This window comes from Ornithorhynchus anatinus, chromosome 7, assembly GCF_004115215.2.
Source record: "Ornithorhynchus anatinus isolate Pmale09 chromosome 7, mOrnAna1.pri.v4, whole genome shotgun sequence".
NCBI classification, from domain to species: domain Eukaryota; kingdom Metazoa; phylum Chordata; class Mammalia; order Monotremata; family Ornithorhynchidae; genus Ornithorhynchus; species Ornithorhynchus anatinus.
The window spans coordinates 576,359-593,300 of NC_041734.1; the positions used below are offsets into that span (position 1 = coordinate 576,359).

Sequence of the window (16,942 nt, forward strand, 5' to 3'; positions counted from 1 at the left end):
TGCTCAGTAAATACAATCGATAGACTGATTCTAGGGAGAGCACTGGATCAGGTAATAATGATGACGATGATATTTGTTAAGCGCTTACTATGTGCAGAGCACTGTTCTAAGAGCTGGGGGAGATACAAGGTAATCAGGTTGTCCCACATGGGGCTCGCAGACTCTGTCCCCATTTTACAGATGAGGTAACTGAGGCACAGAGAAGTTAAATGGCTTGTCCAAGAACACACGGCGGACGAGTGACGGAACCGGGATTAGAACCCACGCCCTCTGACTTCCAAGCCCGTGCTCTTTCCACTAAGCCGTGCTGCTAATAAGCCATGCCGCTAATACTAAGCCACCAGATGCCACTGCGTGCTGAGCCCTGGACCGGGCCCACACTGTTTGCGCGGAAGTCCCAGCCCGGGGAACTTACTGCGTGCCAAGCCCTGCAGAGGTTAGTGCCTTCCATGCTCCCGGCTGGGCTCTGCCCCACACATCCGGGCCAGGCCGTGGGCTCGTTCCATCCCGTGGGTCCGTGACCGGAGCGGCTTGACCGAGGAGAGTTCCCAGGCCCCGGGCCGCCCCCTCCCTCGCTGACCGGGGCCGTTCAGAAGGCGGGGAGGGGGTGCCCAGCCCAGGACTCACCCCCTTTTTCTGCTCTGCGTTCTGTCTCTGTGCTCCTGCCTCCGGGCTCCGTGGATCGGAGCCAGAGTCAGGCCAGGTTTGGCCGGCTGGGGAAATCATGTGTGCACGGGGACACCCGTGGACACGTACGCATGCTCACACACACACACACACACACACAAATGCATACCCACTCAAACGCACACGTACACGTACGCCGCAACGTACGCATCCGCGGGCACGTCGTCAGGCACACGTGCTCACACCCGTGCACGCCCACCAACTCTCTCTGTTCATTTCTGTCCAGGGCCTCACTTCTCCCCGGTGGGGTGGTGAGAAACGTGTCTGCCTCGGGGCTTCTGCCGGTCACTGGACAGTCATTTTTTTATCGAGAGAGAGAGAGAGAGAGAGAGGGAGGAGGGGGGAGGACGCAGAGGGTGGGGGCCTGAGGAGCGGGAGAAGGAAAGAGAGAAGGGTAGGAGGGAGCGTGGGTTTTCAATTAGGGCTATAAAAACGAGTCCAAGTGGGGGCTTTCTGAGCCGTGGGCTCTGCGAGTCAGTCTGCTCCCTGACCCCTTCCTCCCCGCCCCCCTCGTCCCCCGCATGCACAGCGGGAAGCCGGCCGGCCCCTCTGGGGCACAGGATCCGTTTTTTCTGAAGCCAGTCTCGACAGCGCCCATCTCACCCATCCTCCTAGTCCCCCGCCGAGGCCCCGTCTCCCCCCACCCCCTGCGGGCCAGCACCCCCCCCCACACACACACACACCCCCTTCCCGGCACCGGGTGGCCGAGGCTCTGCAGCGGGAAAACATGATGCTGTAGGCCAGCTGAGGGCGGGACTCTAGAGGTCAGAGGTCTTTGCTGACATCCTGCAGGCATTCCTCATTTAACAGAATCCACATTCCCTGGGAGTGACATCTTCCAATCGCGGCATTCCCGCCGGTCCCGGGGATATAGCCCGGGAGACAGAGGGCGGCCCGGCCCAGCGGACGGAGCGCGACCCGGCTCCGGCTCCGGCCCGGCCCCGGGCGGCCCCCGGGGAGTCGCGTCCCTCTCGTGGGCAGCAGGTTCCTCGCCCGGGAAATGGGGCACCGAGCCCCCGGCCCTCCGTGGCGGCCCGGCCCGGCGGGAGGACACGAGGTGATCACTGGTGAGGAAGCGTGGGGGAGCGGAGCGGGCCGTGCCCGCCACGCCGTCCCGACTCAGCCTGGCCGCGGGCCAGGAGGCCGGGTTCAGTCGGGTCCGGCCGGGGTGGGGGATGCGGGCCCGGCAAGGAGGAGCCGGAACTGGGCCGGAGCGGCGGGCGGCTGGCCTTTGCCTCTCCGGGGGGAGCTGGGAATTCCCGGGAAGGTCTCCCGGGAAGTCGTTTCCCCGGGTCCTCTGGACCGGCGAGCCCTCGAGCCGTCGCCCTGAGAGCACTCTCTTTCCCCGGGGTCCGCGTCGAGCCCCGCCGTCCCCCGTGGCCGCCTCAGATCGCGGTCTCACTCGGTGTGGCTAGCCCGGGTGGCGGAGAAGTTCGGAGTCGATGTCCCGTGCGGTGTTGGCATCCTATGGAGTGGTCTGGCGCGGTCGTCCCGTAGAGCTGTCCTGCGCAGCGTGGCTGTCCCGTGTGGCGCGTCTTGCCCGGGCGGCGTGGCCGTCCCGCGCAGTGGAGCCGTCTCGTACGGCTGTTCTCGGTGGTGTGCCTGACCCGGGCGGCGTGGCTGTCCCGTGCGGCGCTGCCGTTCGGGGTTGCTGACCCATGTGGCGTTATCTTTCTAGGTAGCAGTCTTGCACGATCGTATTATAGAGCTGTCCCGCACAGCGTGGCTGTCCCGCGCAGCGGAGCAGTCTCGTACGGTTCTCCCTTGCGGCGTCGCTCTTCGGTGCGGAGCGGTTGTCGTGCGTGGCCGTCTCCTGTCACTGTCCCCTGCGTTGTGGCCGTTCGGTGCGGCTGCACCACATGGCACGGCTGTCTGGCCGGGGGGGGACCTCACCCCCGGGAGCTGGCCGTCTGGCCGGCCAGGCAGGGAGGTGCCGGCTGTGGTTCCGGGGTGAGAGTGGGGGTCCACAGCGATGACTCGCTACATTCCCAGAGGGGAGACCGGAGAACTGTCCCCCGGGAATTCCCTGGGAAACCCCGGCGAGGGAGAGGGGGAGAAAGGCCAGGCCGACGGCACCGAAGCCAACGAGGGCAGGGGCGAGGGCAGGGGTGACCGAGGGAGCTGCTCTGGGAACCGGGAGCCGGTTGCGTCGGCCTCTCCTACGTGCTCGGGGAGGAATTCCCGGCACTCTCTCCCTGGGACTCGGACACGGACCCTGAGAGAGGTGGGAGGTGGCAGTGGGCAGGGCTTTGTCTTGCCTCAGAGGGCTCCTGCGCACCCGTCCTGGGGCTTCCCTCCCCACCACCCAGTCAATCCATCCAGCCATCAAGCTATCTGTAGTCGTTACTGAGCGCCTGCTGTGTGCAGTGGGGTTGGACTGAGCCCCTGGGAAGGTACAAGAGAGAAGACGTGAACCTTGCCCTCCAGGAGCTGACAGTCTACTATGTGCAGAGCACTGGATTGAGTCCTCGAGAGCATTCAGGAGAGGCGCCCAAGGAACTTACCGTCTACCCGGGGAGAGAGGCGCTGAAATGAACTACAGGTAGGAGGAAACGACAGTGAAAAGTGAAAAGGTTTGTCCTTAAGTGCAACGGGGCAGAAGGAGGACAGCGAAGTACCGAGGTGGCCTCCGTGAGGCCAGAGGGTGGGGAGATGAGAGAGTATTTTGCAAATGTCTCCCGAAGGAGATGCCAATTCAGGAGGGTCTTGAAGATGGGGAGAGCAGCGGTCCGCCGGTTGTGTCCCTTCACTTCTCTTGGATTTAGTTCCCTCATCTGCAAAATGGGAATCTGATACTTGTTCTCCCTCCTTCTTAAACGGTGAGCTCCTTGTGAGACTACTTTGTATCTACCCCAGTGTTTAGTTCAGTGCTTGACACATACTAAGTGCTTAACAAATACTGTTATCATCATCATTATTATTATTATTATTCCAGGCAGGAGAAAAGGGGCGAGCTAGAGGAGGTCAGTGGCGGGAGAGGTAAAAACGGGGCACGGCCAGGAGGTCGGCTCAAGAGGACAAAGTGCGTGATCTGAAAGATAATGGTCCGGGCGCCAGATGGAAGTAAGGACTGGGAAGGGGAGAGGCTGGAGGCAGGGAGGTCTGTGAGGAGGCTGATGCTGCGGTCAAATCGGGGCTAGGACAAATGCCTGAACCAAGGTGGTGAGTGCTTGGATGGGGAGGAAAGGATGAATTCTAGAAATATTGTGGAGACAGGAGCCAACGGGATGCAGAGACTGATTAGAACTGAGGGTTGAGAAGTAGCACGCCTTGGCGGATAGAACCCGGACCTGGGAGTCCGGGTCCCAATCCTGGCTCCACCACTTGTCTCCTGTGTGTCCTTGGGCAGGTCACTTTACTTCTCTGTGCCTCGGTTACCTCATCTATATAATGGGGATTAAGGTTATGAGCCCCACGTGGGACAGGGACTGTGTCCAACCTGATTAGCTTGTATCTACTCCAGCTCTTAATAGAGTGCCTGGGACCGAGTAAGCTCTTAACAAATACCATCAAAAAATGGGCAGAGTCAAGAATAAGGCCAAGATTGCGGGCTCGAGAGATGAGGGGGATGGTGGGGACGGGAAAGTCGAGGGGAGGAGAGGGCTTGGGAGGGAAGACGAGGGGTTCCGTTTTGGGCATGCTGAGCCTGTGGTGCCGGAGAGCCCGCTAGAGAGGTCCCGGCAGGAGGCCAGGTGACAAGGCAGAGGGAGGAGAGCGGTCGGAGCCGGAGAGGAAGATTGGGGAATCATCCCCGGAAGAGACGGTCGTTGAAGCCAAGCGGAAGCCTCCAAAGCGGACGGGTTCCCCGAGGGAGTGGGTGAAGATGAAGAATAGAAGGGGACCCGGAACTGAGCCTTGAGGGACTTCTAGAAATGGGGGTGGGGTGAGGTAGTGGACGGGCCTTCCCACAATCTCCCACGAGCCCTGAAGGCCAATCACTCAAACGGTGGTATTTGAGCGCTTGATGTGTGCTGAGCACTGTACTAAGCCCTTGGGAGAATACGATACGACAGAGTCCGTAGTCACGATCCCTGAACACAAGGAGCTCTTTAAGTCTAGAGGGGGAGACAGATATTAATATAAATCAATGAATTAGGGAGGGGTACGTAAGTGTGTGGAGCTGAGGGGGGGGGGTGGATAAAGGGTGCGCATCCAAGTTCAAGAGCCACCCGGGAGTGGGAGAAGAGGGAATGAGGGTTTCGTCAAGGAAGCCCTCTTGGAGGAGACGTGCGGGAGGGTCCCGGCCTCCACGTCATCGCCATCTCCATCCCCGCCGTCATCGGCCTCGCCCATCACCCCCACCACGGGCGGGACACTGTACTGGGTGCCAGGGGCGAGTGGAGTGCTGCGTAGGACTACCACTTCCCCCCACAGTGCGCTGAGCTCCTGCTTTTTTCCACGGGCCGGAGGCACGTGACTAGGAACTCACTGTGACTAATTGAGTGTGTCTTAAAGGGAAACATTTTTAAGGGTAAACAGGGAACCGACTACTGCCGGGAAAGTTCTGGGCCAGGGCAGGAGCTCATCAACCCTTGAACCCCCTCTGGGGTGGCGGGGAGGAGGAGGAAGGAGGGGGGAGCCCAGGCCTGTCCCACCCCCACCCCGGGCAGGAAGAGGAGCCTGGCCCCCAGACTTTCCCGGTCCCCCCCCCCCCGCCCCCGCCGCAGTGAACCCGTGCACCCCACAACAGGCCGTAACCACGGGGCCAGAGAGCTCAGGGCTGCGAGTCGGGTTTGAAGCAGAGAATCAGGCTGGAGGTGAAACCTATCACTGCCTGGGCAATCCAAGCCCAAGCCGTGATCGCACTTAGCTGAATTCTAGAAAAGAGGGTCCGAGCGGAATCAGAAATAAGGACCAATGGGAAGAGCCCTGGGAGGGGAGGAAGAGGTTTAAGCAACACTCCTGAAATAAGCAGCTGGAGATAAGGCTTTGCCCGTGTCCCCGAGGGGGACGTGGATAGGCGAAGGTTACCGAGCAGAGGAGAGCTGGAGTCGCTTGGGAGAAAATCCATTAGGAAAATGGGACAACGGAGAGGAATGGCGCTGAATGCAAGTTGCCCACTGTGAGGACGACCGGATGCGGAAAACCCGATGCTCCTGCAGTCAGTCCAGCGTGGTATTTATTGAGTGCTCACGGTGAGCCGAGCACCGTAATGAGTGCTCGGGAGTAGAGTGGTAGTTATTAGACACGACTGTGGAGCGCTGCACTGAGCACCTGGGAGAGTAGAGTTAGTAGACACGATCCCTGCCCTCACGGAGATAGTCTATTGGGTGCACAGCACTGTACTGAATGCTTGGGAGAGAGTAATAGAATTAGTAGACAGGGTCCTCCCTCAAGAAGCTCATAAACTAGCTGGGGAGACAGACAGGAAAATCAATTACAAGTGGGAGGAAGCAATCGAGTGTAAAGCTATGTACATAAACACAATGAGGTGTGAGTATCCAAGTGCTTAAGCGATGTGGATGTGCTGAAGTAGCATTCGGGAGGGAAACCAAGGGGGGAGAGATTAAAGCAGGGGAAACCTCCTGGGGTTGATGTGATTTTAAGAGACCTCTGAAGAAGGGGAGATGGGGAGGTGCGAAGGGGGAGGGAGTTTCAAGCAAGGGGATGTTCACTCAGTCAATCAGTCAGTCATATTTATCGAGCTCTTCCCGTGGGCAGAGCATTGTACAAAACACTTGGGGGAGGACGACAGAATAATATAACAGACCTATTCCCTGCCCACAAGGAGTTTACAGCCTAGAGGGGGAGAGAGACATTAATATAAATAAATAAATTACGGATATGGACATAAGTGCTGTGGGGCTGGGAGGGGGTGGATGAAGCAGAGGAGCAAGTCGGGGTGCCGCAAAAGGCAGTGGGAGAAGAGGGAAGGAGGGCTTAGTGAGGATAGGCCCCTTGGAGGAGACGGGCCTTCAAAGGCCGTGAGCGAGAGATCCAGAGGAAGAGAGGTGAGAGTGAGGCACAGTGAGTAGGTTGGATTGAGAGGAGCAAAGCGCGTCAGCTGGGGTATAGTGTGAAGTGCTTGGCTCACAGGAAGCACTTAACAAATACCGTTATCATTATTATTTACTATTAAAGGAGAGAGGATGAGTAGTGGGGAGAAAAATGAATACAGGATAGTAATCACCGTGGCGTTCGCTAAGCGCTTACTAGGTACCGAGCACCGTGCTTTGGAAAATCACATTCCGTCGAGTGAGCGGTCAGGAGTTTCTGTTGGAATAATAATACTAATAAGGATGGCATTTGTTAAGCGCTTACTACGTGCCACGCGCTGTTCTAAGCTCCGGGATAGGTACAAGGCAATCAGGTTGTACAGTACAAGCGATAGATACGAGGTAATGGCTTAGCACAGTGCTCTGCACGTAGTAAGCCCTCGATAAATACTATCGAATGAGTGAATGAAAGGTTGTCCCAGGTGGGGCTCACGGCTGACCACGACTGGAGATTTTAGAGGAATCAGGAAGGCAACCCAGGAAGATGTTTTTGAATCTGGCCAGCTAGCTGGGAGGCGAGAGGCTGGAAGGGGGGGGAGATCAGGGAGGGGGTCATTTGGGATATAAAGGACAACTGCCCGAACCACTGGGGTGGCTGGAGGAAGGGATGGATCCTGGAAACCAATGTGCCTGTTTGCTGTTGTACTGTACCCTCCCAAGCACTTAGTACAGTCCCCTTCACACAGTAAGCTCTCCATAAATGCCACTGACTGAAGTGTTACGGAGGAAAAACCGAGGGGTTTTAGCGACAGACTGAATCCGGTGGCCGGAAGAGAGGGAAGAGTCAAAAGATAATATCACCGTTTCAGGCTCCAGAGATGGACAAAGTGGCAGAGTTGCTAACGGTGAGGGCCCACTTAGGAGGAGGAGAGAATCTGGGGGGGAATCAGACACATTTTGCTTTCAGTTTGTTTCAGGAAAAGGAATAGAGGAAAGGAAAAGAAGCAGCTTTGGACAGCGCCACCTTGAATAGTTTTCCGTGGCCAGTGGGCAAGCGGACGATTGGTTGACGGATGGCTAAAACTGTAGATTCCTAGACCAGATGACACTGGATACAAAACCGAATTGAAACGGTCTGCAGTGGAGTCTAAAGCTCACGGTGCATGAAGACTGAGTCGATCAGCCGGTCGGTGGTATTTATTGAGTGCTTGCTGCGATTTGGGAGACTACGGTGCAACAGAGTCGGTAGACACATTCCCTGCCCACAAGGAGACCGAAGGGAAGAATTAATCCTATCCGAGTGCCCAAATAAATATTACCCCTTGCAAGATTTACGACCGGTTGAGAATTAAGCCAGTCCTTTATGAATGTTCAAGGAGAATAATTAGATTGATTGATTGATTGATTGATTGATTGGACCGCACTCCGGAGATAATAGTCCAACCATGGTTTCTTACACTAACGCAGTCGGAAGAGTCGGAGAAAACTGGGTAGCTGGTTGTTGTTGAGGGGAGGGCGTGGCCATTTTCGGATTGTAAACGGGTCCTGTGCCGGGGTGAAGTAAGTGGTTGAGCCTGCTAGGGGAAGAGAGAGAAAGGGCACACGATGGACCCCAAGAGGTACGTGATGGTCCAGGAAAGCTACCCAGCAGCAAGAAAACATGGAGCTTTGAGAAAGTGTTCAACACGGTGGTCCGTCCCCAGTGGAATGTACCACTGACTTTATGGGCGAAGGTCAGAGGGAATTAAGCCCGCTAAAAATGCGTGCCCCCTCTCAGGGTCGCACCTGGAGAGTTTCCAGTCTCTGCCAGTCTCGATTAAGGGAGGGAGAGTCGAGCAGAGGCCTGCCCATTCCATTCCTGGCTTGGCCAGTGGCGAGCGAGTGGAAGGCCATCTGCTACAAGTCAGAGCTCACCCGTACTGGGCGGAGACTCAAGTTGACCGCGCGAAAGGAGGCAGTGGTAAACCACTTCCATGTTTTTAGCGAGGAAACGCTACGGATACGCTACCAGAACGATTGCAGACGGAGATGGGGAGTTCTGGGGGAGACGTGTCCGCGGCGTCCCTGTGGGTCGGAATGGAAACGGTCATTAGAGGCGGTAGGCGAAAAGGACGGTTCTTCTAGGCTGGATTTACATCCTAAATCCCTAACGAAGCATTCTGTGGACAGAGAATACTTTCCCACCGTTAGAAGAGATGAGATCTGGTGGGGGGGTCGGGAGGAATGGAGGAGTGTTACGGAAGCAGCGTGGCCGAGTGGGAATAATAATAATGATAACAACGATTATGGCATTCGTTAAGCACTTACTATGTGTCAGGCACTGTACTAAGTGCCGGAGTGGATACAAGCAAATGGGGCTGGACAGTCCCTGTCCCGCGTGGGGCTCAGAGTCTCAATCCCCATTTTACGGATAAGGGAACTGAGGTCCAGAGAAGTAAAATGACTTGCCCAAGGTCACACAGCAGACAAGTGGCAGATCGGGATTAGAATCCGTGACCTCCTGACTCCGAAGTCTGTGCTCTAGCCCACTGTGCCGTGCTGATTCTCGGGCAAGAGTCCAAGCCTGGGAGTCAGAGAACCTTAGTTCTGATCCCCGCTCTGCCATTAACCTGCCGTGAGACCTGGAGCCCGTCACGTCACTTCTCTGTGCCTCAGTTCTCTCATCGGCAAAAGGAGGATTCGATCCCTGTTCTTCCACCTACTTAGACTGGGAGTCCCACGTGGGATCCGATTACCTTGTACCTACCTCGGTGCTTAGTACGATGCTGGCGCACAGATAGCTCTTAACAGATCCTGCAACTATTACTATTACCCACTGACGGTGTACTCTCCCAAGCGCTTAGTACAGTGCTCTGCTCACAGTAAGTGCTCAATAAATACGACGGAATGAATGAACGTACGAAAACTGAGGAGGACCAGGCCCATTGGTGTATTGGGGGGCAAGGGAGGACAGATCCACTGGTGCTGTGGTGGGAGGCAGTGGCAGAGAAAGAGCTGAGGGCCCCCGGCTAACCCCCTCACTGTACCTCAGCGTCATCCACCTCGCCAACCTCTCGTCCAGATCTCGGCTAGCTCGCTGACCTCGTCCGTGTCCCGTCTCTGGCCCGGAACACCCCGCCTCGTCCTACCCGACGGACAGTTACTCTCTCTCCCTTCAAAGCCTCCTCCGAGAGGACTTCCCTGCATAAGCCCTCCTTTCCTCTTCTCCCTCTCCCTTCTGTGTCACCCTGCGTCGGCCCGTCATCAACAGGGTAGAGTTTGGATCCTCTTTCCCCAGTGCACCCTCTGCCCCGCATTCAGCTGGTGGGACCTCCCCGGTTTGCCTCCACGGGCGCACGGTGTTCTGTCCCCCCGAAGGACTCGGTGTGCCTGCGGACCTGGAGATTTCACTGGGCACACTCCTCTTCCAGACTGGCCGCGACCGAGATAAACAAGCTGCCCCTGTCGTGTCGCCCCGGCTGGGTCCGGCCCCCGCTGCGTCACCCCCGCTCCGCCCGGCGTCTGGGAATCCACACGCCCCGCCCGACCCAGTTTGCCCCGCCACGCCTCGGCAGAGGCCGGTCCCCAAGGCGTCTGGGGCCACGGAGAGGGGGGGGGCCGGGTTTCGGAGGCTTAGGGGTGCGGTCGCTTACCTGATCCGGCACCCGGGACCCAGCTTACTGCTGCGGGAAGACGGGCCCGTGGGGGCAGAGACGTGTCCAATCTCACCACCGCCCCCCTTCCCCTCACCCTCCTCCACTTCCTCCTTTTCTGAACAGGCCCGATCTCTTCCTTCTGGAAACTAGTGCGAACGCAGGCTGCCCAGGCTGGGGAAAGTTTTACTCGGGACCGTGTCCCCTCAGAACCACAGTCCGTGCCACCCCCCCTCCCCCTCCCTCGCCGCACCCTGTCCGCTCACACCGGCCCCCCCACCCCCAAGGCCCTGTCTGCCGCCTGCTGCTCTCCAGCCAACACCACCCACAGGATTTCTAAACCGTTTTTTTTTTTTTTGGCTTTCTTGGTATCTTCGACTAAACTTTCCTGTGCCAAGAGACACTTACCCGGCAGCCTCTGTTGCCCAAAGCCTTGGAAACTTTGATTAGTCATCGTAAATATTGTTACAACCCAACTACTTTCCGCACCACAGTCGTTTGCCAAATAAAAACATTCTAGAAGCGAATCGCTTATTTCCGATTCGGAGATCTCTTTGGGGGAGGAGATGAAATCCATAATTAGAGGGAAATGGCTCCCCCCTGAAGGTTCAGCCCACCCACCCGATCTATGTCTCCCTTGCAGAAAGAGTTCCCAAACACAGCTGAGAGCATTTGTGTGCACGAGTGTTTGATTATGAATTCCCTGGCCCGGAGACGGTCACGATGACCCTGGCTCTTCTGAAATGAACCCCCACGGCCTGGCCCAATAACAACAATAATAATAATAATAATAAAAAATTACGGTACTTGTTAAGTGCTTACTATTTGCCTAGCACTGTTCTAAGTGCTGCAGTCGATACAAGGTGATCGGGTTGGACACGGTCCCCGTCCCGGAGGACTCACGGTCTTCGTCCCCATTTTACGGATGAGGTGACCGAGAAGCGAAGTGACTTGCCCGAGGTCACGGGGCAGGCACGTGGCGGATCCGGCATTAGAACCCGGGGCCTCGGACTCCCGGGTCCGTGCTCCTTCCACTAGGCCACGCTACCTCGCCGCCCAGTCGGGGGAGTCTTGGACCGGCTCGGATGGGGAGCCAGCCGAGCCGCCCCCCTATTCCGAATCCCTCCCCGATGTTCACCGGAGCTGGCTTCGGGCGGGGCGTGAGGTCAGCCGTCGCTCCCGGGAGCCAAGGGCTGGGAGGGCCTCTTCTCAAAGATGGAGACCGCCACGAGCCTCCTATCGAAGATGGCGGAGCCGAGGGCCTCGTCGACGACGGTCGTGGGACGGAGGGGATCCCTCGGGGGGGGCTGAGGACGGACCCCTTGGGGCCGAGCCGCCAGGGCCCACGGTGGGGCTCGAGGATAGGAAGTAGCGAAACTGATAACCTTGGGGAGGGAATCATTTCAGTGACCGTGACGAGATCAGGAGAGGGCCGGGGGGAGGACGGAGAGAGGGGAAAGGCCAGGTCAGTCCGTCAGTCGGTGGGTCACTCGTATCGACTGAGCGCTCACTGTGTGCAGAGCACTGCATTAGGCCCTTGGGAGAGTACAGGAGAACAATAAACAGACACGTTCCGCGCCCACAACGAGCTTACAGTCTAGCGGGGGAGACGGACATAAACAGAAATAAATAAGTGGCAGATCTGGACATAAGTGCCCACTCATCTGAGTCCGCGCCACTGCCGAGCGCCCCTGACCTCAGGGGGCTACGCTGGCTTTCGCCCGAAGGATCGAGCTGTTGACCAGGAGGGCGCTCCCCGCCTGGGTCCCGCCCGCGCCCTGGTGCTGCTTTCGGAGGCGGGACTCCAGCCTGGATGGCCTCCTCTCGGAGGGGCCCTGACCCCTCGCGGACCGGGCAGGGGCACTTGGAGGGATGGGACAGCGGGACTGAGCAGCGGGCGGAGCGGCCGGCAGAGCGTTGCCACTCGATTTCTATGACTTGCGGTGACGTAGCGGTAGAAACTCTCCATCTCCCTGGATTGTAAACTCATTGTGGGCAGGAGATGTGTCCGTTCACTGTGGTACTGTATGCTCCCAAGCGCTCACCAAGCAGAGGGTAAGAGCTCGATGAATACAACCGAATGAAAGAATAAACTAGGCCCCCCGTGAAAGCGTTACCGTGCGCTCAGTCAACCGTTCCCTGCGGAGCCTTCTCTCCCCCGGAATGGAAAAGCCTGCGACGTATGTCAGTGCTTCACCCTAATCCCCATCTCTGAGGAACCTCATGCCTCGGCTGGCTTCAGGCTGCCTGCACGGTTTGGCGATCGATCGATCGGTCAATCACCAGATGGCAGACCACTGGCGGGGAAGACGCGCTCCCCGGCTCGCCTTCGTCTCCGGAGGAGAGCCGGGGGGCAGGGGGAGGGATGGGGATACGTGCCTCTCCGCTCTGTCTGCTTCCTCTATCACATCCACCATCCGCCCACAAGCCTCGCTCCTTCCCTGCTCTGCTGCCATCTGGTCGGTAGCGTGTCGGGGGCCGGGCGGTTTCGGGTGGTTCCGTGTGGTGGGTTAGGGAGCGCGGGCCCCTGGGAGCCCTCGCTCGGGAAATGCCAGTGGTGAAGGCAGAGGAGGAAGCCAAGACAGCTGCCACAAAAATCCCCCCTGCAGCGGGCCCGGGGGCGCTGATGGTCTGAGGCCTCGGTGGCTCCCGCCGGGAAGGCGAGGGGCAGGCATCCCCCCCTCGGTGCACGCTGGGGAGACGGGCGGAATGGCGTTGCGGGGCAGAAAAGGCCGCTCGGAGGGAAAAACGTCCCGGCAAGGAGCCTCCGGCCTCGGGGACGCTCGGCTCTTAATAACGGCCTCTCCTGGGCCTGGGCCCTGGGGTCTCGAGGGTCGGGCCAGTCAGCCCATCCCCCACCCTCCTCCTCCCGTGCCCCTCCTTGATTGCCATCACCCTCCCCACCCCTGTGTTTAGTCGCTACTGTGTGACCTTGGGAAAGTCACTTCACTCCTTTGTAACTCAGCCCCCTCTGCAAAGTGGGATTCAATACCTGTTCTCCCCACTGATGATCTTGATTCTCCCCCAGGGCACCGTAGTGCTTGTTACACCGTAAGCATTTAACAGACACCACGATTATTATCATTATTATTATTATTCCTGGGTTCAGCTCTTAGGAACCCTGGTGTGTTTACATTGATCTCCTGCCGGTCTCACCTCTATAATATCGCCAAGATCCGCCCTTTCCTCTCCACCCAAACGGCTACCTTACCGCTCCGGGCTCTCGTAATATCCCGGCTGGGTTATCGTGTCAGCCTCCTCTCTGATCTCCCTTCCTCCTGTCTCTCCCCGCTCCGGTCTATTCTTCATTCCACTGCCCGGCTCATCTTCCTGCTCTGGGCATGTCACTCCCCTTCTTAAAAACCTCCAGTGGTTGCCTATCGACCTCTGCACGACACAAAAACTTCTCACTCTAGGCTTCGAGGCTCTCCATCACCTCGCCCCCTCTTACCTCTCCTCCCTTCTCCCTTTCCACCGGCCACCCCGCACGCTCCGCTCCTCCGCCGCCCGCCTCCTCGCCGTCCCCCGTTCTCGCCCGTCCCGCCGTCGACCCCCGGGCCGCGTCCTCCCGCGGTCCCGGGACGCCCTCCCTCCTCGCCTCCGCCGAACCGATTCTCTTCCCCTCTTCGAAACCCTACTTAGAGCTCACCTCCTCCGAGAGGCCTTCCCAGACTGAGCTTCCCCTTTTCCCTCTGCTCCCCCTGCTCCCCCTCTACCCCCCTTCACCTCCCCTCAGCTAAGCCCTCTTTTCCCCCCTTTCCCTCTGCTCCTCCCCCTCTCCCTTCCCCTCCCCTCATCACTGTGCTCGTTCACTCAACTGTATATATTTTCATTACCCTATTTATTTTGTCAATGAGATGTCCATCCCCTTGATTCCATTTATTGCTATTGTTTCAAAGAGATGTTCATCCCCTTGATTCTATTTATTGCTATTGTTTTCGCCTGTCCGCCTCCCCCGATTAGACCGTGAGCCCGCCGATGGGCAGGGACCGTCTCTGTCTGTTGCCGACTTGTACATTCCAAGCGCTTAGTCCAGTGCTCTGCACGTAGTAAGCGCTCAATAAATGCTATTGAACGTGGAAAGGGCAAGGCTTTGGAGTCAGAGGTCACGGTTTCGAATCCCGGCTCGGCCACCTGTCGGCCGTGTGACTTCGGGCGAGTCACTTCACTTCTCGGTGCCTCAGTGACCTCATCTGTAAAATGGGGATGAAGACTGTGAGCCCCACGTGGGACAACCTGATTCCCCTGCGTCCACCCCAGCGCTTAGAACAGTGCTCGGCACATAGTGAGCGCTTAAATAGCAAAAAAAAAAAATAATGTGTGAATCTCTTCAACCACTTCTCCAGGTGTTTCTTCCCGGCATCGCACCGCCGCTCCTGACGGTCCTCGCCCTTAAAAATAGTAATAATGATAATCCCGATCATGGTACTTGTGAAGCGCTTACTATGTGCCAAGCACCGTTCTAAGTGCCGGGGTAAGTACAAGTTAGTTGCACAGGCTTCCCGTCCCACATGGGGCTCACAGTCTTATTCCCCAACTGACAGACGAGGGAACTGAGGCACGGAGAGGTGAAGGGAGTTGCCTAAGATCACCCAGCAGACGAGTGGCGGAGCTGGAATTCGAATCCAGATCCTTCTGACTCCGAGGTCCATGCTCTATCCTCTAAGCCAAACTGCTCCTTCTCTTCTTTCGCCCCGAACCCGCACACACTTAGAATCCGCCACCCTCCCCCCCGTCGGACCAGCAGCCGCTCGAGGGCAGGGACCCTCTGCCTTGGGTCCTTTCCGCTCCACTCGGCACCGACCGTGACGCCCGGCTCTCGGTAAATGCCGTCGGTCTGCTGATTTTTGGAACTCTCCAGGCACCGGGGAGCTGGGAGCGGGAGCTAGCGGACGCCGAGTGAATTTACAGATCGAATCCCCGTTCCCGGTCAGGCGGCCCACCGTCCGTCACAAGGGAGGGATGTTGGTTCGGCCCCAGCCGGCGCCCGTCGGCTCGCCACCGTACCCACCGCTCCCAGAGCGATCTTCCGGACGCCCTGGCCGTGGCGAGGACTCGGGCTTGGCCCGCCTCCCGTAGACCTCTCGCCGGCCGCGGCCTGGTCCCGAGGGTCCCGGCGGAGGACAACTGGCTGGCGTCTGTGCCCGCGTAGTTTGGTTTTTGTCGTCCCCGAGAGGTCAGGGCCCCGGTCTGGGGGAGGACGTCTTCCGCCAGTCCGTCCCCCGACCCCTCTCCGGCGTTCCGTGCGGGCCGGCGGCTCTCCGGTCGAGAACCGCATGGGAAAATCGGGACCCTTGGCTCCCAGATGCCCCTCCCGGCCCATCTTCGGGGCAGACCCCGAGCTCCCCTACCTTCCCCAGAGCCCGGGACCCTGGGCCAGCTGGCTCTTTCGGCTCCACGGCTGTGCCTCCAGACGCGGGCGTGGGGCCCGGGGGTGGGTGGGAAGGACAGATCCTGCAGAAAAATGAAACTGAAACAGCCGGAGGGGAGGGAGGGGGGAGGGAGATGCCACCGCTGCTGCAGCCGAAAGCCGGGGGGGGGGGGGGTGGGGGGGGAAGTGGCAGCTCCGCTCACCTCCCCGCCACGTCTCTCGGGCCGGGCCCGGCCCCGTCCTGGCTGCGGGGCAGACACGTGAGGCCACCGGGTCCGGCCCCGTCCAGCCGGGGTGGCCGGGTGAGGCTCCTGGGAGGCCAGGAGGGGATGTCCACGAGGCTCCCCGGCCCGACTCGCCGGTCCGACGGGCTTCTTTGGCACACGACCCGGACCCGGACCCCGGTGGGCGGCGCTTCCCGGCCGGCCCTCGTCCGCTAGGCTTCCGGGGATGCCCGCAGCTGACGGAGCCGGGAGGATCCCCCGGGGGTCCCCCGGGTGGGTGCCGGGCCAGCCCGAGGAGCCCCGGGGGGATGAGCCAGGCCCGGCGGGCACCCTCTGCTCCGCCTGTCCGGTCGTACGCAGTGATGGGGAGATGACGGTCAGCCGGGCTGCGGCCGGGATCTCAGCGAGCGGCCCGAGCCCCGGCCCCGGGACGGAGGCGGCTGGCTTCGCGACGTCAACCGAGGCCAGGTCAAGAAGAGGGTAGGGGGTCTCGGCTTTGCTCCCTGCATTTCTCCAGAGCCCGCCGGCTGCGGAGATCTTGTCTGCCGGGCTGCATTCGGGTGTGAAGTCACCCCGTGGTCCAGGCAGCGGACGCGGCCGTGGCCCCGACCGGGAGTCCGGCGAGCGGGGTTCCGGCCGGAGGCTCTCGCCGGCTCCGGAGAGCAGGGAGGGCGCTCCCGCCCCACCCCGGAGACGGCGCAAGTCCCGGGATGGCTCCTCGGTGGCCCCCCGGACGTGGGCGTCAGAACCTCCCGCGGGCGGGCGAGCGCTGGCCCCGAGATAGCCGTAAGACAGGAAGCGCTTCTGGTTTTTGGGGCGGTGAGCGCGGGGCCTGGATGGGGGCTCCCCCGGCCCTGGCCCCGGGGTGGCGGAAAGCGGTTCCCGTTTGGTGGGAAAGCCACCGCGGGCGAGGGGAGGCGTCGGGCGGGTCGGGCGGGGTTGCGGCCCGCGGCACGGGGCCGGAGGAATCCCGACCCTGTGGGCGTCCCCTGACCGCGGGGCCGGGAGAGGGGAGCAGGCCGGGCCGACCCACCGGGCCGAGGGGCCCGGCTCTGAGCTCTGAGGTCTGAGCCGCGGGGCGCGGGCCGGATC

General features: G+C 59.6%; 1 long non-coding RNA gene and 1 other non-coding gene across 3 annotated transcripts; one reads left to right on the forward strand and one right to left on the reverse strand.

Moving 5' to 3' along the window:
• Positions 1-7,964: 7,964 nt before the first annotated feature.
• LOC114813147 lies at positions 7,965-8,883 on the reverse strand. Of its 2 annotated transcripts, none has more exons than XR_003760773.2 (2): positions 8,632-8,883; positions 7,965-8,197 (listed from the first exon to the last, which is right to left on the reverse strand). It is a non-coding gene; the product is annotated as an uncharacterized LOC114813147 (long non-coding RNA). The 2 variants fall into 2 exon arrangements; XR_005660202.1 differs by having other exon boundaries at positions 7,965-8,200.
• On the forward strand, positions 8,391-8,527 carry LOC114813501. Its single transcript, XR_003761218.1, has one exon. It is a non-coding gene; the product is annotated as a small nucleolar RNA SNORA7 (small nucleolar RNA).
• Positions 8,884-16,942: the final 8,059 nt, after the last annotated feature.